Source organism: Stegodyphus dumicola, chromosome 1 (assembly GCF_044657685.1).
Source record: "Stegodyphus dumicola isolate Sdum_Otavi_A_Nest chromosome 1, ASM4465768v1".
NCBI lineage: Eukaryota > Metazoa > Arthropoda > Arachnida > Araneae > Eresidae > Stegodyphus > Stegodyphus dumicola.
The window spans coordinates 228,986,154-229,011,576 of record NC_140768.1 but is presented as its reverse complement, the minus strand read 5'-3'; the positions used below and the strand labels follow the sequence as shown (position 1 = coordinate 229,011,576).

At 31.5% G+C, this 25,423-nt stretch overlaps 1 long non-coding RNA gene across 1 annotated transcript in view; it reads left to right on the top strand.

Annotated features, from left to right (window-relative positions):
• The window catches only part of LOC118190260 (uncharacterized), a 317,056-nt gene that overhangs the window by 236,565 nt on the left and 55,068 nt on the right, over positions 1 to 25,423 (top strand). Inside the window, exon 4 of the long non-coding RNA XR_015043785.1 lies at positions 20,516 to 20,579. This is a non-coding gene — a long non-coding RNA (uncharacterized LOC118190260). The remainder of the gene's footprint in view (positions 1 to 20,515; positions 20,580 to 25,423) is intronic.

Here is a 25,423-nt window from a genome sequence, read left to right as displayed (position 1 = left end):
TCCTGAATACGAAATTCACACATGTATGAAACATGTAGTGAATTCTACAAAACATGTAGTGAATTCACACACATGTAGTGAATTCTTTCGCACAGACTGCCTAGCAAACAATTTTTTACAAGTAGACATGCTTTAGTTAATGTTGGCACTGAACATATCTTTGTTTCTAAAGTTTATTATCTGGTTTTTTATTTAAAAAACAAGAAGGTGTACTTTTATTTTTCACGTTCAACATTTAGAGTATATAAGATCTTTTCATTAATATCACCTCTTATAGGAAACTGGGTAATTTTTAATTGTTTTAATTGTTATATACCATATTTTGTCTTCAATTGTGCAAAAACTGTATTTCATGTATATGTAATTAAGTCCTTTTACGACCACGTAAACAATGAAATATTTTTTAAGCTTGAAAACACTTGTTAAATAACTGCTGTTGAATGCATAAGCTTCTTACTTATTCTCGAATAAATAACTAAAAACTGAGTAGATAAGTGCAGAGAAAGTTTGAATATATTACACAAAACAGTTGGTACTTTCCTCCTTCTCTTTTTGCACGTGTGTTTTCTCTTTCATGAATTATCATGGGTTAACCTTGGGTTAATGCAATTTACTGAACTTAGAAACTGAATGATTCGTGTAGTATCTGTATATGGTATTTCTCCAGCTTCTTAGCGAGCCTTCGTGTTGTAGTGGTCTGCACGCTCAGCGCGTTTGAGAGGTCCGTAGTTCGATTCCCGGCGAAAGCGTTGCTAATTTTTCATCTTGTCTGCTTACTAAAAATGCCTAATGTCTCTACATCTGTATAGGGAAATTCATGTTGGTATCATTTGATAAAAAATAAAAAAAAAATACATGAGCACACAGGTTTTAATTTATGAAATGTTACAAAAATCTGAATTATTAAAGAGCAATGTATATATCAAATAAATGAAAGTAAAATACAATCTGTTATTTATTGAAAAAAAAAAGAGAAAGTTAGGAATTTTTTTTCCTATAGTTTCCCTTCTACTCCCTAGGACCATGCTTCTAGTGGCATTATGAATTTTATTTTATATTACCATTACTCTGGGTGATACTTGTCATATTCAGTTTTAACACTTCGCAGTATTATTTATAAACAGAATTAATGAATTGCACTAAATTAATAGCAACTAAACGTTTATTCTTATTATTATTTACGTGTTTCGCCTAAGGCATTACACGGAAGGGAGTTGTGCCTTCATGGAGGACTTTCTGAGGGAAACTGGCTCGTAATTATACGTCACAGATGGGAAAAACGCGAAAACGCCCATGACGCCAGCCCGTTCTCGGGATTCGAACCACGGACCGAACTACCAGTGTTCAGGTCTCGGCCACTTGTGGGCCATCTAAACGTTTATGGATCGTTTTTTATTTGTTTTTATTTCAGGGAAAATTGATAGAACATTATGAAATACTGGGAGAACTATCAGAATGTGATACAAATGAAGAAAGCCTACGCACAGAGCAAATGTAACTAGCAAAGTTAAAACCAACTGACTTGTTTCCCAGGGAAGTTTCACTAGATTTTAATTTATAAAAAAATGCAATACTTAAAAAGTATGGTAAATAAAATTTATCTTTATTCACTTGTCTATAGCTGATTACTGTGGAATATTTTATGCTACTTCCTCTAACTCGTAAAAAACGCTTAAAAATATTAATTGAAATAAAAAATGGTAAAGCGAAACTTTTAAATTAGGCAGAAAAATTACTTGCAGATTTTAAATGCAGCTCTTGCAAACTAAGGTAAGGTCAATGTTTTTCTTTATATTAGCGAAATGTGCATTACATCAGCGATTCGTAAATGAAACATGAACAAAAGGGTTAAATATCTTCAGGATGTTTTGCTGCATGTATCTAACAATAAGGTATCCGAAAATAGCGTGCTACGTATCATAAATATAGCGTGTCCCTTATCAAAAGTAGATTTAATATAGAATATGCTGGAGATGAAATCTTTTGAGTTTAATGCATTTGTCTGCACTTTTGACCACGTTCCTAGCAACACAACCTCACCTCTACTCTGGATGATACTAGTGATGATCAATTTTAACATTTCACTGTATTATTTAGGAACAGAATTATTTAAGCGCCCTCTAAAATTAGTCTAAAATAATAGTTTGAGAAATTTTTATAATCTTTAGATATGATTCTTTCATCAAAACTCTCCTCCAGCATCTTCATTACGGAATCTTCAGTATGACATTTCACTCTATCTTGTTCCACCCAAGAATGGTATCTATTCTTTTGCAATAAAGCAATAAATTGCCAGGCAGTCTATTGGTAGGTTTCGGTGTTCAGTAATGTTTCAAAAAGTGTGAGAGCATAATAATTCATCATCTTGATACAGTGATCCAGCTAATAATTTTCGCAAAATTCAGGAGAGATTTGATAATCAGATGCAAGTTTTCACGTTTTCTGACCAATAATTTGGCCAGAGATATTATATACATGTGTGGAAATATCATATACATGTGTGATATATAGAAATACATGTTGTGAAAATAATAATTATTTGTGAAAGGTACCTTATCTAAAATGAAAATGTTGCCACGAACGAAGATTTTACAAACCAACCATTAGAGACGTGGCAATATAAGATATGGTATTCAACAAGAACTCTCTACAAAAGCCTTTCCAAACCCACCTTCTTTACATAGAATTCACACTCGCCCTTGCTCTACTGATTTTTTAATGAAGCGAAACAAGATAGTAATCGAAAAGTCACTTAAAATGCGCAAAAATGTGCATGAACAAAATGTGATCTGCTTTTAAACAGAACACTTTATAAAGCAGTTTTGAATGCAGTAAAGTTGATTGTATTCTATAAGAAAATCAGACGATATTATTCATTAAACATTTAATCTGAAGAGTATTTAGATATAGTATTTTGGAACAAGAAACATGAAAAAATTAGCTATGCCTTACAGGGATCTGAATTCCGAACCCTTCAATTCACATCCGGACAAACTTCCAGTTACAAAAAGAATGCACATGGGGAAAGAGAATATTCTCCACATTCTTCCCCACTAGCGACTGAAGAGGAGAGGACACAGCTGCCAAATCCAAGTCATGACGAATTATCAGACACTATATTTTAGTTCAGGCACCATTCGTGGAGCATAATTTGCCTTCCAATACAGAAAACATGCAAAATTAATGATATCTGTCGTTTTATTATTAACGTTTTGTGTGCTTACTTTATTTATTAAATATCACGTTCTTGGCATTTACGCCACATAAAATTCGTTGCAACAGCAAAATCACAAAATATTTAAAAACGCCATGTCTTTAGAATTTCGATAAACAGTCTCGCGCGCTAGAGATAAGAATATTTTATTCCGTACAGTGTTGCCACTGTGCGAAAACTCGCTTTGAAATCGTTGAGTTTGTTAATCAAAACTTCGTTAAAGATTTACAAAATAGTAAATATATAATAAAACAAGTTCGAAATTCAAAATTCGGGCTTTCAGGTGTCCGTGTTCGGGTGAAGAACTATTCTATTCCAAATTGGATGGCTCTTGATACCTTTGTTTTTCCACACTGCGAAAAACATGCATACATTGATGCAGATTCTTCATTATTTAATTTCCTTAAATAAAATACAGGGCGATAATATTTGGTGGGAAAAATTTGAAAACTGATACCTCGTTTGTAGTTTGGACTAATATCCAATTTGGAGTAAAGTCGGTTTTGGACTAATAATTGTGTATTGATCAGTTCGTCAGTTAATACCCGTAAAAAAGAGAAAAACATTTTTTCTTAAAATAAAAGAATAATGAGGAACTGCAATTAAGAACTGTGAATGGCAGAGACTAGATGTTCAACATTCCAGTCCACTTTGGAAGAAATTCAACCTAAAAAAAATCACACTGTAACACAAATCTGACTATTTTCAACTTGATCGAATTTTGGGGCCTAATCTCCCATGCGTCTTACCTAAACCATACACGCTTCGTACAAATTCCTGGCAAAAAGAACTTTAAATCCCTCCAAAACCGACGGTAAAATAAATTTCCTTGTTACGCAAGGGTTTCTCATTTCGTATTTCATTTCTTCTTCTTAAAGGATAACAATCCCTATCAAGGGATACGGAAAAAAATGCTGGTAGAAAACTGAGGCTGCACCATGCAAAAGCACGCGGAGGAGGGCGAGCTTAAGATTGACAGCTTCTTTTCCATTCTATTTACAATCCAGAAAAACGCAATTTTCTCGGTCCTACATTCTTACTCCTGGTATTTCCTACGTTTCCCGTTAAAAAGCAGCGGTCGCCTCCCAGATATTTATTCTAACTTTAATCTGTTTCCCTGAGGTGGGGTTTTTTTTCATTTACTTTTTTCTTTCTCTCTCTCTCTCTCTCCCTGACGAGTATTATGAATAAACCAGTTTCGCCAGGAATTACGAGGGATACGGATTTAGTTTCTTCGTCCATCTCTTCTTTAACCTCCCCCCTCTCTCTCAACTCTACTGCCACGCTCTACATCTCTCTTTTTAACTTGGGATGTTTTCTTGCAGATTGCGCCAGGTTTTGTTGTGTCGCGAACTGCGCATGTGCATTACATGTTAGAAACCCAAATCGCGGACGACTGCGCTTCCGCTAGGAGGTGAGAAGATAATCATTTTGCATAATTAGGACGGCCTCCTTCCGGAGTTTCCTTACGCTTAATTTCGTAGGGAAACGAGTCTGAAATCGCTATCACAGTCGTGATAACTTACTTCTTCTAAAGGTGCTTAGAAGAGATGTATTGTCCGTCACATTTGGTAGTACCAAATTAATAGCAAATGAGTATCTCATTTCAGGCCTTTTGGTTATGAAAGGTTGTAAGTCGTTTTCTCTAAAACTTTGCTTACGTGAGAAATAACATATTTCTTGGAATATATAGTGTCATAATTCAGAAAGGAAAACTTTTATTCTGAAAGGAAGAAAACGACACTCCAATAGTTAATTTAAAACTTCAAATACAGTTTGTCTGTTTATTTGTCTACATTTATCGATAATAAAATACGAAAATATAATTAGTAATATTACAAATTTGTACACGCAGAAATGTTCAAATAAATAATAAATGTATAAATATATAATAAATATAAAATAACACTTTTAATTTGATCTTGTCTACATACTTTAAAAGACCACCAATATGAAACAATATTTAATCAGACAGTTCATCCGAGTATTTTAGTCCATAACTGCCAATGAGAAACGAGAAAATGTTAATAAAAAGTAATTAAATTAAAATTTTTCTCTGTTGACCTAAGTAGGAATTGATTTTAATTTTTTTTTATATTACTTGTTTCTTTAAAAGTCATCATAAAGTTATTAAGTAAAGTATGTCTAGGGCGGATAGCGGGAAATACATGTAAGGGCTTAGTAGCGAACAGGGAATATTGATATAAATATATAGAAAAAAATAACATAGTTGGTGTTGTGAATTTATTGAATGTTTCATATATGGCTGGTCAATTTTAATTTTTCTTTCAGGTTGATTCCAGAGAAAAATTTTCAGCTGTCTCGACCTAAATCTGTATTCAGAAATTTCTATGATACATGAAATTTTAATTCAATGATATAAATTTTATTGAAATTTATACAACTTTAAGTGAGCGAAATAATATTGATTAAACCTTTCTCAGAGTGACTAAATAATCAAAATAAAAATTTAACTTTGTTAAAAAGTCATGCAGTGCCTACCATGTAACAAGATTTACAGATTAATATTCGCAATTTTCAATAACAAAGATTTTATGAAATTTGTGAACTTTTTCTAGATAGATAAATTTATTATTTTTTAATTTTAATTACCTGTTAAAAATCTTTACAGATTAATTTTATTATTTCTTAATTATATTTCTACCAACCTATGCCTATAACTTAATTAGTTATTATTTTAATATTAGTTGATGACAAAACTCTTGCATAATTCCAGCATGTTTATTTGGACAGTTTTACGGTATATTGAAATAGCTTCGGAGAAATTGCTGTAATGAATGCTCTTATGGATTGTTGCAAAGTAATATTTGTAAACTTCCACGACTGGTAAGCTATCATCCAGATGAACAAGTGCCGTGAATTTTGAAAGCTGGAGTTGGATAAATAAATTCAAAAAAAAAAAAAAAAAAAACTTTTTTCCTTACTAATTCTTGAAAATGTTAAGTATAATTTTGTTTGAACTGGGACTATTTTATTCTTTTTTCTTTGACCATTTTCAAATATTTTATCTTTGAAATGGAGCCATACTTTGTATCAGCATGATAAATCTCTAAAATCATTATATTCTTTTTCTTCTCCAATGGCCGGAAAGCACAGAGAGCTGCCGGTAAATTTTATGCTCTCAAATTATTTGGTTCTTCGCAAATTAAACAAAAAGGAAAAGAGAGAACGAAAAATGAAAGAAAAAAAAGGAAAAGAAAGAAAAAGCAAAATATTTATATGAACTTTGATATTTTTTTTGCTACAACAGAAAGGAAAATACACTTAATGCTTTTATCTTTGCCAATTGTTGCTTTTTGAAGTTTTATACCTAGAGAGCGCAAACTGAGTTATACCTGTTAGTATGCAAATTGCATGTTCGCATGAGTTACATTTGTTCTCAATTTCCTTTCTATGTATTATTTCTATGTATTTCTATGTATATTCCTAGTATATGATTTAGCCCTGAAATAGTTATTTAGAATAACAGTCCCGGTGGAGGGCATTGCATATTTTTCTTGTCTTCTGCTTCAAAATAATCTAATGACTCTACACACGTAACTTGAAAATTAAAAACCTTTCGTTTATTTTTCCGTGCATACATTTTACGTTGGGCTTTGCTCTAATTTCTAAGCGTTGCTACTGGTATCGACTTAGTTTTGGATTAATTTACATATTAAAATTTCTTTTCTTTAAGTTTCGAAAATTTTAGAACAAAACTTAAAATCTGAGAGTATCTCATTTCAGGCTTTTTGGTTATGAAAGGCTGTAAGTCGTTTTCTCTAAAACTTTGCTTATGTGAGAAATAACATATTTCTTGGAATATATAGTGTCATAATTCAGAAAGGAAAACTTTTATTCTGAGAGGAAGAAAACGACACTCCAATAGTCCTGACTACAACAACTTCGTTATGAAGAAAGTTTGTTCCTTTTTAAAATGCAGCTGTAGAGTAGTAGTCAGCACACTTCATCGATTTTATCCCAAAAAGCGAGCAACTTTTTCTCAAAATTCCCGTCTTCCAACCGAAATGGTAAATAAGAGCCAGAAATGTCAATTCTTAGCTTGCAAGTAAAGCAATGCCTGCAATTGGTGCAATGCAGCTGCAAGGCTAAAAAATTCCTCTGATGAAGTAGATGTGGGAGGGGTTGCAGCAAAAAAATGAAGGGAAAGAAACAGGGGGATCAAAAGATGAAAGGGGGGATGCTCAGAACGGCGTCTTATGGCAATCTTCGATTTGAGATTTTTCTTTTCCTTACATTTTGCGGCCTGATTGTGCGGAAGGTGAGGAGATATATATGTATGCGACGTTTTATCGAACACCTATAACTTAAAGCTTATATCCTAGTCTTTTTTTTTCCTTTCTTATTCCCGAGGTGTAGGGTGTTGAAGACACTGGGCAGAGCTTTTTGGAGGGTCTTAAATTAAGAGAACATTCCACCAAACAACGAGAAACTTTGAAGTCACATCTCTCATATGGGAGAGTGTAGTCTCTAATAATGTTAAAATTTCATAGTTATGAAAAGCCGTAATACCAGTAAATATTTATGAAATGTGAAACTTCGATGTAAAGTTTCCTGGTGATAAAAAGCTGAAATATCTGTAAATATTTATGAAGCTAAAATAATAGAATTTCGATCCATAAAGAGCTTTTAACCAAAAGAGATGGATAAAAAATATCGATTTGCATTTGAATTAAATTACGTTATTTATAAATTTCGTACTTTGATTGAATTTCTAGATCTAAAGCAGAAGATAAGATCTAAAAAATAAGATCAAGATAATAAGATAAAAAGATAAGATCTAAAGCAGAAACATTGTAAATTTTACATATTAAGTATAAAATCATCGGGTTGGCAAGAAAATTACTTATGTTTTTTAGTGTGGAATAAGACTCATTTTTTTCTAAACAAAAATGCACTTCTATTTTGTTTGACGACCAATTGCCTTTTTTCTGGCAATTTCATGATTCTACGCGCACAGGACTTTATCAGCAAAAACCTCAAGTGCGATTTAAGGTCATCGTTATTACTGCAGTTTTTATCATTTAAGAAGTTTTTAAAACTTTGATATAAAAGGTAACTCAATGATGCAAGGTCGGATCTATACGGAGGATACGACATCGCTTTCCAACCAAGCTACAGTAATTTTGTACGTGTTGCTAAAGATGTACGAAGACTAGCATTATTGTGATGGAATACGATTCTTTTGCGATTTGCTTTTTCTTTTTGATTGTTTCATCCATTTTGGAAGTTGTTGGCAATAAATATCTGATTTTATTGTTTAATTGCTTGGAAACAGCTCAAAATGTGCACCACCTTTGTAATCTCATCGAAAGTTAGCATGAACTTTTTCTGATGCAATTTAACATTCAGTTCCATATGATTTGTGTTTATTCATCATACTTGGATCATTACATTTTTCAATTACTATTATTAGAGGCAATCCATTTTTCCTCATCATTGATAATTTGATGAAAATAAGGTTCAACTGCTTTACGTTTGAAATGCGTATCGCAAATATTGATTCTTTGTTACTAAGTGAATTTTTTTCAATTCATGTGGGACCAAAACGTAGAGCTTCTTAAAGAGTACAAGACATTTTATATGATTTTCAGTTGCTGCGTGGTGGTACATTTAACCTTTTTGCAATCTCTCGCTCAGTTATATGATGATTCGATTCAATTGTGGCTTTAATCTTTTCATCATCAACTTCAGAATGTCGATCAGAACGTTGGTCATCTTCAAGTGAAAATCTCCAAGACCAAAATCTCTAAACCAATTCTGACACGTGAAGCAATCAACACCATAAACTCCACGTATCTCGTTTTTGAACCCCAGCCGTTTTCTTGCCTTTGTGAAAGTAAAAAATTAAAATATGTTCGAAATGTTTATTTTTGCACACCATGTTAAAATTGATTGCAAACAAACAGTTGTAAACAAAAATATGCAGAATTTGTTTTTATAGCAACTCAAAAGTGTCAGCTGCCAAATCTCAAAAGAAAAAAAATATAACATTGACATAAGAATAATATAACGCTATGTAATAGTATAATCTATAATTACTTTCTTGCGAATTCAATAGTAAGCAAATTCTGAATGACTTAGAAAAATATGCCGATTCTTTGCAAATTAGTAAATATTCAAATTTGAAACATCATACTGAATCTAAAAGGAATCTTCCATGTATCATGTATCAAATTTAACAATAAAAGCTGTATAATTAGACTTAAATGTGGTTTTACCTGAAATAAAAGAAGAACGTTTAACCGAACGAAAGTAATGTTTAAGAAGAGATGACCAAGTGAGTGGAAATGTTTCTGTAATAATATTAACATTAGCTAAGAATTAATTAACTTCGGAATAAAACGCGAAGGAGGAATAGGGAAAATAAATAGGAAAATATAAATAGCCACAAAAATAATACCAAATATACCAATTACAAAAATTAGCTTTAAGCAGATAAGATATAAGAATAAGCTTTCTACAAGAATATTCAATGTCTGGTTAAGCCTTTCTCATAACAAGAGTTTTCCGATAATTGCATATGTCAAGTTTGGTTGAATCAATCATTTTGCCTTTAATGCAATTACCAGTGACGTATAACAATTTTGGTCTAAAAATATATTCTCTTTGAAAGTATAGAAATATAATGTAATTATAAAGAATACAGAACAAGCTAACGTGTATATTTACAATTACTAATTTATTCGTTAATACGCTAAAAACATCCTGATGATAGCGTGTTAATTTTTTGTTTGCAGGAAATATACTGATTGACAATTAAATTACCGACCAGATCCACCCAATTCTCACAGAGCTTCGGTTATTAGCTTTTTGGTACATATAAATTTAATTCGCTCTTTCACTCTGCTTTCCTCTCGACTTCTGAACTTAACCTCATCATACGAGTCCTTTGAGACAACAAATCTAATTATCGAATATCTGTGTACAGTTTTGTTTGTTGCAATTCTCGATACACAACTGGAATTGCTTCATCATAACCTCAGGGCATCGACTGATCCGTTCAACGATCATCAAACTAGTCGCTACTGATGCTTGCTACCAAACTGTACCTTTTCTGCACTTGTCTTTGGTTATGTGAAATTTATGGTTCTAATTACAGATAATACCACGGTCCTTGTAGCGTATTCTGTTCTGTGATTAACAAACAGTCTCAAAAACTTGACAGAAAACTAAGCCTATGTTGCCTATGTTGAAATCCTATGTTCAGTAAGCCTATGTTGAAACATCAGAACGCTGAGGTTCTATGGTTTCTTCATATATTAACTAGCAGTGATTTTATAAACTTAGACATATAAAGTCATTTCTTCCTTCCGTCTCCATACCAGAGTGAGAATTAGCTCGCGTATGTTTAAGATGAGGTTTTTAGATAGTTATGCAGAGGGTGTTCTGCTTTCTATGCCACGTTACTACGCTTCTTGCTCAAAAAAGATTTTTAGTCTTCGGTCTTGCATTTGCTGCTATTTTAATACCTATGTCGGTTAGGTTTTGAGTCAACTTCGCGTCAAATTGATTTTTGTAGCCTTTGGCTAATGAGAATTTGAATTTGAATTTAAATTTTACATTTTACTTAAGTTAATTCGCCATAAGTGCCATAAGTTACTTAAGTTAATTCGCCATAAGTGCCATAAGTTACTTAAGTTAATTCGCCATAAGTTGTTTAAGTTAATTAGTTAATTCGCCATAAGTGCTAGTGGAGTTGAATGCACCAGGTGTGCCTTCTGTTCTTTTTTAGGTTTAAATAAAGGGTCTTTTACACCCTTCTCAAGACTCAGTTGTTTGGTTACTGTTTATGATAGGCAAAAAAATTACCAAAATTTATGAAGTAATATGTCTTCATTTCTCGGTCCAGTGAAAATGTTTTATGAACTTGATTATTCTCTTCTTTGCCATTCATTAAAATAATTTTCACAATTGGTTTTACTTCTTGATTCTTGGAACACATCTAAAAATAATTTCGTAGCCTGTATACTATTTCTAAATACTTTGTAAAGTAGTCACTTATTTTATCTAAGTAGTTATGATATGTTCAGAATATTTACTGTCTTTCTTCCTTTCCTTTTTTAAGCCACAATAGTAATTTTAGTTCTTGCGAATTCAGATGAAACAGAAATAGACAGCATTTAAAGGAAGGTATTAGCTTGTTCAGTCAAAGCGTGTTCCGCCTGCTGAAAGCCACGTTACGCGTTTAAATTCTACGATAGCAGTCTGTCTTTGAAGTTGCTTTTTATCCTTGCCAATAGTGCTTGTCACGCTAGTATAGATTTACCCAACTTGCGAGCTAATCCTTTTTGTGCAGCCTCTCTGGGCTAACTTAAGATTTAAATTTAGTTTAACCTTTTTTTTTTGAGCCAAGCGATAAATGCTGGCTGGTTTGTAAGAACAAGAAGTGCCCTTTGTTAGCTAGCTGAATTCTTAATATAAGGGTCTTTTACACCCTTCTTACTTTTCTCTGTTTTCTTACTGTTTAGATACATTAGGTTTTTTTTCGGAGCAGGTGAGATGAAAAATTAATATGTGCTTCCCCGGGAATCGAACCGAGGACCTCAGGAATACCAGCCCAGTTTACAGACCACCACACCACGAAGGCACGCCAAGAAAATGGGAGAAATACCTTATATACTATACTCCCCCTTTTAAAGGGCGACTGGGGTTTTTAGGGGACCCAATATCGCCAAATCCTGGGTGAGGAGAATCATCATCCAACACCCTTTTAGGTCGGGGGCCACTCTAGAGACATTAGGTATTTTTGGGGAGCAGAAGAGATGAAAAATTAACAATGCCTTCGCCGGGAATCGAACCGAGGACCTCTGGAATATTGGCCCAGTGTTCAGACCAACACACCACGAAGGCACACCAAGAAGGTGGGAGAAATACCTTATAACTGGACATAGTGATAAGTTGCTTAGATCCATCAAGAGTCTCGATTTACAGTATGCTGCCAAGAAAGTGAGACACTACGTAATTCCTCGTCTTTGAACTTGTCGATTTTCCCCTGTCTTTGGTATTTGTTCTCAGTTGACAATTTTGTTTTTACGGGTTTCAGTGTCAAAAGGTTTTAGCATCTTCGATATTTAAGTTCTTCTGTAACTTGCATTCCAGTTGGATTTTCTTATTTGCTTTGATTTTTTCCATGTTGTTATTAATTTGCGTTGTCTTGCTGTTTCATAGATGTTCTATCGCTATGAGTGTTTGTCTATTGTTAGTTTTTATTATTCTTGGTAAAGAATAGATTGATGCATCAGCGAGATCAAGAATTTTCATGCTTTGACCAAAATCGAGCAATTTAAAAAAAGTCAGAAAGCTTAAAAATGTCATGAATGCATATGTATTTGTGCTTAGACAAATAGTAGTCAATACGTCACCTTTTTCAAAAACATATTTGTATACAAGAGTAATTGCAGTTATTGTTACCTCCAAATATTTAACGTAAATATAAGAAAAATAATTACTTATTTCAGAATTAATCAAATATATTTTGTTTTTTCTAACTGAGGAAATGTATTAGCTTAAATTCGTTACTGATGCCTCCCAGACGATATAGTGGCTAGGAGAGTCGACTGCGATACCAAAAAGCCCAGGATCGAATTTCGGGGAAGGAATGGTTGTATTTGTTCGTTCTTTCATAGGAAACAAAGGAAGCAAAGGTTCCATAATAAAGTGACCAGCGCCTTCTGGCTTTACTAGTGGCCAACGTCTGTGGAGGGTTTGCGCCTGTCATTGGGAAAACATAATTCGTTATTAACATATACACTTAATCTGCAACAACGTTCGAAGCAAATGGTTTCTAAAATATAAGTAAACACAAATTTAATAAATATTTTTTGCTCAGCTGAATATATACTTAACGCGAAAATTTTCATCACAATTAATGCTTACGTAGTGGAATAGTCAGTCTCTATGAAGTCCATTTTATAGCATTCTAATTCGCGTTCAATGGAAAGTTCGAAAATAAATGGGATTCTGTCACAAACCAGACGTCTGAAATTCATTTTATGCTGTAAACTAAATTTTGTATCAAGTGATTATTCTGCTCAATTCATGTGCATTGCAAATAATATTAAAAAAGATATAAAATAAACTAGATCTTTCCAACAACTTTGCAGGAGACAAAATTGCCATCATCCTAGCAGTAGAACTATGTGCAGAAAGATGACCTTAGCAATATGATAAAAAGTAAAATTGCTTTTGATATGTAAAATGACATTTGGAATAGAAGACCATGAAAAAAAACCAAAAAATATTCAGTAAATCGACGACACAGACAGATTGCAATATCGTTATGCATAGATGTCGAAACATACATAGCATAATCCTAAAATAAAATGCTTTTCCATAATTCCACCTGAGGCATTTATATTCGATTTAAGCTCTATTCATTTCCCACCACTGCAATTTTAATAAATCCCATTCTTGTGTTCTAAATTTCTCTGCCGAGGAAGTGATTTATCTCTGCCTTCCATATGAGCGTTCCAAGGCGAGAACAATATTTGCATCCGGACTTTAAAATTGTCAATTTGACCTCCTGGGATTAAATTGAAGGTGGGGAGAAATATGTTCCCGAATTTCGCTGTAGCTGGAAAAGTCTCGAATAAATTCTAGCAAAGAAGGATTCGATAGCTATAGAAGGGAAGATAGATATCCAGGCATAACACGAATGAAATAAAGTAAGAACGCCTCTTCTATCGATGTTGAATAAAATCAAACGCGCAACCCAGTGAAAGTGGCAAAGAAGGAACTGCAATAGGAACCTTCGCCTAGTAATGTTGATTTGATTTGAAATCTCAGCTGCCAAGGCGAGAAGACAGCTCTTCTATGTAATAAACTAAGGCTCTAAAGCGGAAATATGATCTACACGTGGCGTTGACGGGTACTTCTTTCTTTTTCTTTACCTTTTTCTTCATCCCCCTCCAACTTTCTTGAATATTGGTTAGGACTCGCCTCGGGACCATGCCCGTTTGCCGTTCTTAAGCAACATTGCTCTGTCAAGCAGGCGAAAGACAACTCCACTCCATCGACGCGACATGTTTTTTAATATCTTTGTACTCATTCCTTTTCTCTTTCATTCTTTCTCCCCTTTTCTTTCTGTTCTATTATTCATTTTTAGCGTTCAGGGCGGAGGCGAATATTTTGTTGTATGTATATACATATTTGAATCCCACTATCTCAATAAAGATGCTTCTCAAAGAATACTATTCCCTCTTGAAATGATAAAATTAATTCAAATTCAGAAGAAAAATTTACTTATTTTCCGGCAACTTCACAGACGAGGTTTGCTATTTGATGTAAAATAGAGACAAATCGATATTTTATTTTACGTTTTATGAAAATCTAGAAAGATATGTAACAAAAACGAAACAGTATACTTCTCCTGTTTTGAAATATCACAATTCGACATTGAAATTTTATCTCTTATTTCCATGAAAAGGGCAGAATATTTAAGATTCAAATTTCTTCCGATATGAAGATGGTACAGAGAATTTATGACATTTACGAAAGCTATGCGAAATACATTATTTTAAAACTTTAAATATCCGCTAGAGTATACCCCCCCCCCATTTTTAGAGAAAGACGGATCCATCTAAATTAATTGGTTGTAACTTACCGTAATGAAAATTCAAGAACTTCTTAATAATTATTCATATTAATTATCATAAAAACATTAATATTGAATAGAGGGTTCGTATTTAAAAATATAAATTATGAAATTAAATATAATAACAGACGTTATTTCTGTGGCTTAAATTTATTTAATCCCTTCTGAGTTTCAAATTAATTGTTTATTAAGATATAATATGTAGTAGAAATTAACGCATTCTAAAAAGATCAATATTGAAAATTTTGTTTTGCGAAATGAAGGTTCTGAGGATTTACCACTGATACAACTCACTACGGCAGATTATTGTTTTCAGTAATGAAAGTAAACTACTAAAAGTAAATAAGACAAGGCTTCCATGAACAAATAAATATTCATTAGAAAACTTGAGGAAAGTTGTTAATGAATTTTCTATTCATTTTGAAATTCTATATTATAATTAATTGCTGGCAAAATGTCATTTCTAGAGTAATTAAATCCCCATACGAAACTGCTTTGTTAAACAGCAGGCAAAGTTTAACTTTTCTTTTGCTCATAACAAAAGTTTTTGTGTCATTTATTTTATTATGATTTAAATCAAATGAATCATTTATGATTTTCTTCAACCGTTATGTGCAAATATATAATTATTTATTATTATTATATTCAAATTGAAGTTTTTTTTTAAATTTCATGTATATATAATAATTTGATCATTTGCATCAGAGGGGAGATATACGTTTACTATCACTTTATTAGAGATTAACTAAGATAAAAAGGTATTTTGTTTAGTGTTTTCGAGAACTCGTCGCATAAATATTCATAATTTGAAGTTAAAGCTAGAAAGACAGCTAGAAAACATATTTCTTATTAGCAGCAGAAAAGTTATTATTCTGGAAATTCCTTTTTTATCTGACTCCCCCTTTTGTATTCGAAATCACTTTTCAAATTGCTGTCACCAAATGCTATCACGATTTATGCATGTATATTCTTTAAACTGTGGGGAAGCGACGATAACTAACCCAATTTCGTGGCCACATCGGATTTCCAATATGTTTTGATTTATCTTTTGTAACTCCCTTTTCAGTAATGCAGATGTTATGATTATGTCACTATGTTTAGTTTATAATCTTATATGATCTTCATTTAGAGTTTTAAAATGAAGATACCGTAGTTTTGCTAAAGATTATATATATTCTTTACAGTTACAGATGCAGTGAAATATTTCTATTTTAAGTTATACTATTAGCATTAACGAGAAATGCAAAGCATAGTAGACTTAAGATAATCATCTATAAATATATATCATGGTTATGTTCACTTAACAAAGAAAACTTTCAAAAACTTCCGGTAACAGCAAAATAATACAAAAGAAAAATTAAATACTGAACTTTACTCATCTACTTTGGTTAATGGAAAAACAAAATATTAAATAAAAACTTACGAATTATTGATAAATTTATTTAAGAACATAAATGATATAGTTAATTTCGATAAAATGCTATGGATATTCGGACATTTTATTTAAATTTAATGTGAGGCTGATTTAGCGACTACATATGATGCGTTCCAATGAGCAAAAGGTTTTGCGTTTCTCTGGGGTTGATCCTCTTAACATAATAATGCGCGATCTTCAGAACTATCATTTATTTATGTTCTCCGAAATATCAGTCACTCTCTGAATCCAGTCTTCTTAAAAAAGGAACTACTACGAAAAGTCTGAATGTTTTTGTATATTTAGTTATTACCACCTCTATAAGTAATAAGCACAGGTTAGATTACTACAGAGATTGTTTCTAGTATTCTATCTTTTCTCCCTTCTTTCTGTATACCTTCGTGGGGTAACGATAGCAAAGTCGGCCCGTATTCCAGAGGCCCAATTTTCGAGTCATGGCGAGCGCATTGCTCATTGTTCGCTTTTTCTGCTTCAAAAATCCTAATGACTCTGCAATACATTTTCTACGTATTGAAGAATTTTTTACTTAACGTCTTCTATGTTCATAAATACTTTGTGTCTTCCATGCTAATATAATTTATTACTGTTTATAGAAATAATGCGTTTTATATAAGAAATATTGCTAAATTAGATTTGAATGATTTTACAAGTAGATTCTCGTCTTTTATCTATCTAATAAGTAGTTAAACTGCTATGACTATTTGCTGACAGCGCTTTTTTATCAGCCGACATGAGGAACACGCTTGACTGAAATGTTGCACAGATGAACGAAATTAAAAAATGTTTTGTTAAACAATACCTCAACTAAAATATATGTAAATGTCGTGTTTACCACTGTATTCGTTTTATTTCACAGTAGAAGGAAAGAGAAATTAAATTTTAGGACACTAAAGTAGCGTTATTTAAAATGAATCATGCCGTTTAAAATGAGCTGATTTATAGTGTATTAACCCGATGTACATAGAATGAGAAACAAAATCTCAAATGTTTTAGAATTATCACCAATCTATTGTTGTCGAATATGATATTTTTGTTTACTAAATGCACTTTTCCAACACACATATATCACAGGTTTCGATGACTTTATTCCATCTATAGTTGTCAGCAAGATATTACTTCGTGCAATCTTTTCCTTGAAGGGCACGTTAAAGAATTGCGTTCACGTGACCTTTTCCCATAAACTTTTATGATCTCACAAACTGCTTTGTTATTGTTGTAAAACAATAGTTACAAAGATTGTCATGGATCAATTAGATCATTAATTCAATTATCATATTGATGTATAGTTTAACTTGTATAGTTTAAGGAACGTTCATAAAATATATAAATGTAAGATTTAGACAGATTTCCTTTTATTTCATATATTTTCCTAAACTTCACTCGTATACTTCATGCGTGTAAATTTAGAAGATAAGCCCTTTAGAAATTCTGCTTTATTTTCACTTTTTGAATAAGGCTGAATTATAAAGGAATGAGTTTCTGCAAAACCGTACTATTGTGCAGAGAAAACGAATTTATGGTATAAGGTCTCTCCAAAATAAGATAATTCTTTGGTTGTAAAATAAAACATTCCCTATTAAAGGGTTATCGCACTCTGTTACACAAATTTTAGATAAATAAAGTTTATTTATTAATGTGAGTATTATTTCAAAATATATTTTTAGATTAACGTTTCCTCTCTTTTAAAATAATAGCATTCATTATTTGTCAAAGTAATCAAGAAGAGAAATGATGAATTTTTAATGAATGGAGATAGTTCACACAAAATTATACATTAAAAAAATTATTTAGTGCTTCAACTATAACAAATCTAATAAAATTGAGCATGTTATTAAATTGTTCTCCTGGGAAATAGTAATCATGTAGGGTTAAAAAAACAGTGAAACGAACAGTATAATTTTAGAGAGAAACTGAAAATAGCTTATCTAAGTATAAAATTAAAAACACACGAATTCCAGTCGAATTAATGTAATGGAAATCTCTTTAGCGAAAACCAAATATATATTCAATAACTAATAACATTGTTATTAGGCTGCAGTGTGAAAATTTTAACTAATTTACTCGGAATAACGTAAAAAAAACCCTACTCTTAAAAATGCAATTTTGTTAAAATCTTTACTCTCAAGATCGAATAAAACAAAAAACACCGTGAAATAAAAGATCACCCTCGAAAACCATTTTGGCAAACCTTTTCAGACCAGGGTGTTATGTCTGTTCCGAAGCATGCCATCAAAATACTTAAAAGGAAGGCACTCAAAATCGTTTCGTCTGAAGAAGGGCAGAGGAGGGAAGACGAAGAAAGGGCGCCAAAATTATGAGGAAGTGTAAAGGGAGGGGGGCGTTAGCCACTAAGAATTGAAGCAAGCTCCTGTTAACGCGGTGTGTGGATAAGAATGGGGAGACGAGCTGTTCGGTAGATATATACGTGGTGTCATTGTTACAACCGACACGTACGCCAGCCACTACTAAGTGGAAGAAGCACGGCTTTTCTTAAAAGGTTACACCGGGGATCGGATATAAAAATGTTCAAAGTTCGTTTCAGGATACCAAGGTCTTAGACCGTAAGGTGGTTGGTAAGACAGGGGCATGCACGAAGAAGTGCTCCAATCTGTTTAATGGATGCAACATTTGCAATATATACCAGAACGAGTGATTAGAAATGAAAGTTTAAAATAGTTTTAGTCAAGATTTATAAGGCTCATCAATATCCGATAGTTTTGATTGCATTACCTTTGAACTGTAGTATTTTAAATTTAATCTTGCTCTAAATTTGTTTCACTGTAGTTTTAAAAAATAATGAATTAAGTATTTATTGAGAGCGATGATCTACGTACTACACTGCAAAGCACTTTGGATATTTATTGCGCGTATATTTGCTTCTTAGTGCAATGTGAAATTGATTACCACGAGATTCATTCCGCATTGTCACAGTTTTCTAGTTATTATACGTTTTGATAAAAAAATAACAATGGAAATCTACAAAGAACCACCGCTAATTTGCAATGGGATTTCTAAATGCCTAAAATAATATCCTAATAATATGTTTCAAGTGACTTTGCCTGAAAATTATTAAATGATTTAGTGCAGTTCTATAGAATAAAGCTAAAATATTTCTATCAAGCAATTATCCCTAGTGTACGTAGTGAAATTATCCAATTAGTAAAATAATCCAATTATATTCTAAAATACGTCGCGTTAACAACATTTTAAACAACTTCATGTATAAACACAGAGTTCAGTGCCTTTCTTTGTGTTTACTAATGATGCATCGGAAATGGAATTCTAAGCCATTAATACAATTAATCAAAAATAGTGTATAGTTTATGGAATAATATGCTCCCATATTAAAATTAAGTTCATTAGTATAAGTAATCAAGAATACTTCAAAACCATTCTGTGAAAAAAATATATCAAAAGCATTCAAAAGTTTCATAACAAAATGTAACACTAATACTGAAAATCGTAAGACAAATTCTAAAAAACGTAAGATTCCTTTTCTCTTTAGCCTGGAATGCATCACAGATTATAAATTTATAAATATTTTACATCCCTTTCGTTACAATTTTGTGCACTGCGGAAGCAATTGTTTTCGTAACTCTTTGCAATAATTGCAATTTAATTACAGCTAAATTTTATGCAAATTGTTATCTAAACATCTGTGTTCTGGTGAAATTCCTTGATAAAGTAAAATAAACGTTGAAGAAATTTCTTAAAGGTGTAGAATCATTAGGTTATCGATGCAGGAATGTGGAAAATGTGCAATGCTTTTGCCGGGATTCGAACTCCGGACCTCACGCGTCGAGTGTCCTTCCAATTATACCACGAAGGCATGCAGAAACGAGGGAGAAAATACCTTATAAAGGAATAAAGTTGAATAAAACCACCTTAAAATTCTTTTTTAAAATACGATTGTAAGATCGAAATTAAAAGAACTAATATTTGAAGAGCAAAATAATTTAATGTCTTTGGAAACTAACTTTTTCTAATTAATTTTATTGGTATTTAAATTTCTAATCAATAGATTTTATTCATGATTTCAATTTAATTCATTTCATATTAAAATAATAGCCATTTTAAATTTATCTGTTTAATTACGTATTAATAAATTAAGACTGATTTTGAAAAAAATTAAGGAAATCTAACATTGCTCATATAGAAGTACTATTATTATTAACGATAGATTAGATGTAATATTATTATTAATAGAATTCTATTATTTATTAATTATTATTAGTATTCTCTTTTATAGCCTCTTGATCTGTTATCACTTTCACACAGAAGAAAAAGATTTTAATTTGAAATCGTCTTCCTGGGTAAGCAAAAAAATATTTTTTGTAAAAGTGTTTAAAATCAATTAATTTAAATTGTAATGGATTGAGAATGCCTTTTACATTAGTTAGAATACTCAAGACATTTTGAATTATATTCTTTGTTACCTAAAACACATTAATAATGAGGATATAAAATCTAATTAAAAATAAAAATATGAAATGTATGCTATAAAATTTCAGACGTATAACTGTTCATTTAGAAAAATATAATTACTGTGTCAATAAAAAATAACATAACTTACGTTACCTTTTGTTTAACAGTTTTAACCTTTATTCGATATATCGAATTCGATTATATTCACTTTTGCCTTATGTCGAAATTCAAATTATTTTCCAAACCCATTTTATTGATAATTAAGAGCGAGAAAACTCTTCATGAATTTGAAATCTAAAACTAATGTGTAGCTCATTTGGACATGAGTAGAAAAAAATAAATTTCAATATCGGTTCGCAAAACAGTTATTTCTTGATTTCTAAAACCGTTTGTTATGAACAATGAAGTAATTTTTGAAAATTTCTTCGTTCATATGGAATACTCTGCAGTTTAAGCTTTCATGATTCTGTTTATCATATCATATTCACCTTTAATTTTCATAACAAAACATTTACACAGTTCACTCAACAAAGAATGTCACTTTATTATTTGCCACAACAGGGAAAATCTTACATTAATATTTTATAAATCTCATTCAACATTTTCAGTTTTAGCTACTTGGTGTTTCCAGTGTCTCGCTAGTTGAGAAGAGAACGTGCGAATAAATCAGCATTAAATTTTTCTACAATTCTTGTCATTTTAGTATTTGCCACAACAGGGAAAATCTTGCATTAATATTTTATAAATTTCTTTAAGTATTTTCAGTTTTAGCTGCTTGGTGTTTCAAGTTTCTCGCTAGTGCACGGAGAACATGCCAATAAATCAACATTCAGTTTTTATAGCATGAACACCAGGCACTCATAATTAAGCATCTTTAATTGTGTTTATAACATGCCACAATGCTTTGAGGTCACGTGATAAAATTTTAAGTCTTCACGATTTATTTTCTTTCTATCTCATCCAGAGTAATTTTGGCATACTTTTTATTCATTTAACAAGAATGGAAGCCCCAGTAGAATAAAAACACATGTTTATAGTGTGAACAATTGTAGAATTTATTAAACTGTTATAGATGTTATTATATGTGTGTCAAGTATGAAGAGTTGTAGACTTTTTTAGGTAACAAAACATTGAATAAACTAACTCCTTATCATATATCTCTCTTGATTTTTATCAAAACTTTATCGAAAGAAGTGTCAATTGAATCTCTTATAATGTCCCTCAGTACTTTGTCTATGATAAATGTAGAGGAGTATAGTGAACTAAATAGCGAATTATTGCTCAGTTCAAGTATTTACGACATAGTCTCGAGAAGGATTAAAATAACCTTTTATTAATTCAAAAAAATAATAACAGATGCCTCCCTTCCCGGGCTGTTAACATCGGGATAAGAAAATTAGCAACTAATCTAATACTAAACCAAACAGACTTAGCCGAAGCTAGGCGCAGGCGCAAATACCTAATGTAGTTGACCGTTACTTTAACTTAGCCGGCGATTATCAACAGGCACATACTATACGGCCAAGCGTTGTATTAGATTCAAGTACAAAGTAGCCACAAGGCAAACACACGCCACTAAGGACTCCTAAGAACTCTCTCTCGAAGTAAGTTGAACTTCCCTTAAGTATTCCTTCTAACTCGTTTGCTTAAAACACGATATTAAAACCTCATTCTGGTAGGGAATATTGGATGGGAAACGAGAATAGACAGTAAAGCATGCGTAAGCTAAATTACTGTTAGGAACTTAAAGTAACCTCTACACTATAACTAACACTAACTTTATACTTAATTAATTATAGTCTGAAAGTTTGAAACTTTATTATTAATTTTAAAATGTGTTTGTGTTATATGAAATGATTTTGATTGATAAAATTGTCCGGATAATAATATACAGCAGCCGCTTAATGTGATCACGTTTGCTTACGGCTATTTTGACAATATTAACAGAATTATAACATTATTAAATGATGAAGAAAAATGTCCTTTAAGATAACAATGGAATGTAACTAATTAGTATGAATATATCCTTCAGAATAGAAAAGGAATGTAACTAATTTAATTTGAATATAATTAGAAAAATATAGATAGGCACTTTCCAGCATTTTAATTTGGAAAAGTTAAACATTTTTTTTATGCACTGTCCATGGTATTTTAACGAAAAGGTTCGTTTATGAACTGCTTTTAATGTTTCTGGAAAATATTTGACCCATGTTGGACCCTTATGCACAATACGCGGAGAGCAACCCTTAAAGGAAGGAATAAACTAACTTAAAATTTAAAATAAGGCATAAAAAAAAGCAACCTTAGGTTTGGCATAAATGTTCTCAAGGATTTTCTTTCTCTTGAAGAAATGAAAAAGAATCTCCAGAATTTGTTTGTCTGTTTCTTTGTTCTGAACTTGTGTCTGATCGCAGACAGAATCGATAGAGTTACTTGAAACCCATACCAAACTAGGCTTGTTCTTTCGCTTAATTTTAAATGGTTGATTAAAATCCAAACGAAGTTGTTTGGCCATTTCTTTGTCACTTAAAATTTGTATAATTTATTTTTGATTTTACTTGACGACTATTCTTCAGTTTAAATTAATTCTATAATAATTTGATATACATTAAGCTTTGTATAGTATATTAAAAATATATGATATTCCTTAAATTCTTTATATTACACACCATTTTAATTGCAACGAATAAAGAAGTATGAAAAAGTAGTAAATGTGTAATTGGACTTTCTTTCTTCTTTTTGTTTCAAACAGTAATAAAATACTCATGAAAAGAGCTGCATTCATCTAGAATTGTAAGCAACGAAATTTTTCTTGTTTTCGAAATAAGTATAGTTTTCTGATATAAATTATATTCCGTTATTCTGATGTTATTAAGTATAAACCCAAGCTTTTCTAAGCTTCAAATCTCTTAAACGAAATCATCTATTTTTAACAGTTAAAATATAAATTGATAAAATGAAACAAATAAGTAAAGTATATATTTAACTACTAGCAGCTTCGCTGCCAGCCTTCGTCTAATTCTTAAATGTACCGGAAAAATGGCTGAAGGGAATACCAAACGTTAAATTTAAAAACTGCTTAGAATTTTACTCTGCAGAACAACTTCATAAAAAAACGTTATCACAAACAATATCCCTTAATACAAATATTAATTATCCTAATAAATAAATTAACCAACTTCCCTTTGCAAAATCTTAAGAACTCAAATGGTATAAAGGAGGTTAAGAACTTTATTTCCTAAAAAAATCACTCAAAACTTTTCAATATCCTAAAAATCAGTGAAATGAGCAATAAATAACACATAAGAATACAAAAAACAAAAAAACTCTGAAAAGCACAGTATAATTAATGATATTTTATCTTATATTTTCAAGAGAAAAAAAAATAAAATGAAATTAGCTATATCCCTTAATACAAATATTAATTATCCTAATAAAAAATTAACCAACTTTCCGTTTGAAGAAAAAAAAATCATGCAAAACTTTTCAATATCTTACAAACAGTGAAATAAGCAAAAAATAACATGAAAGCAACTCAAAAAACATAAAATTCCGCGCAGAATTTTACTCTGCAGAACAAACTTTATAAAAAAAATCAATAAAAATCTATTTTATGTACTGTAAATTTCGTTTGTAATTAATAAACACCAAAATGGCTAGTAATCTTGCATGAGAATTAACATTTAAGCATTCAAACCTGCTAATATTTCACTAGCATGAAACATTGGCAAGTTACTTTAGAAAATAGCCTTATTCAACATTCAACTTTTTTCACCATACAACGAATAGTGAATTAATCATATAATCATAGGTTTAGGCTAATTAATAACCTGCTAATATTTCACTAGCATGAAACATTGGCAAGTTACTTTAGAAAATAGCTTTAATCAACATTCAACTTTTTTTCACCATACAAGGAATAGTGAATTAATCACATAATTATAGGTTTAGGCTAATATTTATAATGCTAAATTATGAAAATGAAAATTAGTATAGAATTAATTTTTGATGCTCTGTGCTTCCCCATGAATGCCTCTACTTAAATTTTTTTTAGTTTATGTTTATAAAATTCTTATCTCATTTACATTTTAATTCGCTGTCGCTAATAAGTGTATAAATATATGAAGAAGGAAACACAGTTATGAAAAATTAAAATTTACTCATGCAAAATAAATGTAGGTTCTTTTGTAGAGTCATTAGGTTAATTGGAAGCGGGAAATATGAAAAATGAGCAAACGCCTTCGCCGGGAATCGAACCACAGATTTCTGGAATACCGGCCCAGTGTGCAGAACGACTACTACATCACGAAAGCAAGCTAGGAAAGTGGGAGAAATACCTTATACTTTAATTTTCAGCATATTATAAACATAAGCAAATATTTGTTAGTTAGACAATAGAATTCACTAATCGTAGTTGAATGGCTAAGATTTTATTAAATATGCCATGATGACAATCTATCATATTTAATAATTATTTAGATATAAAATTAAACGTGACAATTATTTTGATTTTTTTTTTTTTTTGTATCGGGTCAAATAACTAACGAAAAAAATAACCGGTTGCAGAGAAAAGAAGAAAAAGGTATCGACTTTAAAAGGCATTTGTCTAAAAAGATTCTATGAGGTATTAAAAGGCCACCAGCGGCCGAGCGGTAAAGTCGCTGAAGACTGGTAGTTCGGTCCGAGGTTCGAATCCCGCGAACGGGCTGGCTGCATGGGTGTTTTCGTGGTT